At 45.3% G+C, this 1,568-nt stretch overlaps 1 pseudogene; it reads left to right on the forward strand.

Moving 5' to 3' along the window:
- Positions 1-150: 150 nt before the first annotated feature.
- Positions 151-1,008, forward strand: LOC110596511 (annotated as a pseudogene).
- The last annotated feature ends 560 nt before the right edge of the window (positions 1,009-1,568 follow it).

Genomic DNA, 1,568 nt, shown 5'->3' on the forward strand with positions numbered 1-1,568 from the left:
CAGCAGGATTTAGCTGTTGAGTTTCAGCTGCCTCAGTCAATAGAAATAGAGAAAGAGAGTGAAGTGAAAAGTAACCAACACTGGTGTTATAGCAGAGAATTTGTTGAACAAGAAAGTGAGGAAGAGACCAAACCCATAGTATCCAAATTCATGACAAAATATGATTTTAAGCATGATCACTTGACAGAGATCCCAGAGGAGAAGGAAAGGCAGAGCATTCAGAAGGAAGTGAAGTAGAGGAGCAAGAGGTAGAGGCAAATGAAAATGTGGAGATGCCTGGAAGAAGAAAGGAGAAAATAGAGATCCTGAAAGATGACCCTACAGACAAAGCAGAGGTAAGTGAAAGCAAGGAAAAGCCAGGAAGAGAGGCAGAGGAGGGTCCTGAATGTAGAGGGGATGGAATCTGTGAGGAGGGTAGTTCAGGAACGGAACACTGGGAAAGAGAGGAGGGAGATGAAAATGGGGAAGAAGATAAGGAAAAAAGGGACATTGAGAGTCTGAGTCGGGGAGAGAAGGACCTAGAAGAGGAAAAGGAATGGGAGAAGAAAGATGAAGAACAGACAATAAAGGAGAAGGAGCAAGGCCATCAGGAGGAAAACCAAGAGATGGAGGAAGAAGGAGAGGGGGAAGAAGAGGAGGAGCAAGGAGGGGGGAAGGAGACAGAAAAGAGGAAGAGCAAGAGGAACAAGGGGAGGAGAAGGAGGGAGAAGGGGAAGACGTGGAAGGAGAAAGTGAAAAGGTAGAAGGAGAGGAGGAAGAAGAGGGAGAAAAAGGAAGGAGAGGGAGATGAGGAGGAAGGACAAGAGGAATGGGAGGAAAGAGAGGAGGGAGGGGAGGTAGGAGAGGGAGAAGAGGAGGAAGAAGAGAGGGAAGAGGAGGAAGGGGAGGGTAAGAGGAGGAAGGGGAGGAAGGAGAAGGAGAAGGGGAGGAAGAAGGGGAGGGGAAGGGGAGGAAGAAGAGGGGGAAGGAGAAGAAGGGGAGGGAGAAGAGGAAGAAGGAGAGGGGTAAGGGGGAGAAGAAGAAGGGGAAGGTGAGGAAGGTGATAGGGAAGGGGGAGAAGAAGGAGAGGAGGAAGGAGAGGAGGAGGAAGGAGAAGGAGAAGAGGAAGAAAAGGGAAAAAGGAAAAGGAAGGAAAGGGAGGGAGTAGAAAACAGGAAGAAGAGAGAAGAGGTGGATAATGAGGTGTAGAAGAGAGGAAATACCAGGAAACAGGTGAAGAAGAGAATGAAAGGCAGGAAAGGCAGGGTGAAGGAGAAGAGTTTAAAAAAGTGAGCAAAATAAAAGGATCTGTGAAATATGGCAAACATAGAACATATCAAAGTGAGTCAATTACTAACACAGAGGGAAAGGGGGAAAAGAGGTGCAAAATGCCAGTGCAATCAAAACAAGTTTTAGAAAATGGGTCACCAGGTTCCGAAAATTCTGGAATAATGTATTACCACATTATTTGGAATTGAAATAATACACTTTTAATTTGACCTGATTATGGCCAGTCAAATGATTTAAACTTCTTGCATGCAATAAGCACTTGTTAAGCTTTATTAATTTGATTTTATGTCATGGTTATT

Source organism: Carlito syrichta, unplaced genomic scaffold (assembly GCF_000164805.1).
Source record: "Carlito syrichta isolate Samal-C Ts95f unplaced genomic scaffold, Tarsius_syrichta-2.0.1 Scaffold108146, whole genome shotgun sequence".
In the NCBI taxonomy this organism is placed as follows: domain Eukaryota; kingdom Metazoa; phylum Chordata; class Mammalia; order Primates; family Tarsiidae; genus Carlito; species Carlito syrichta.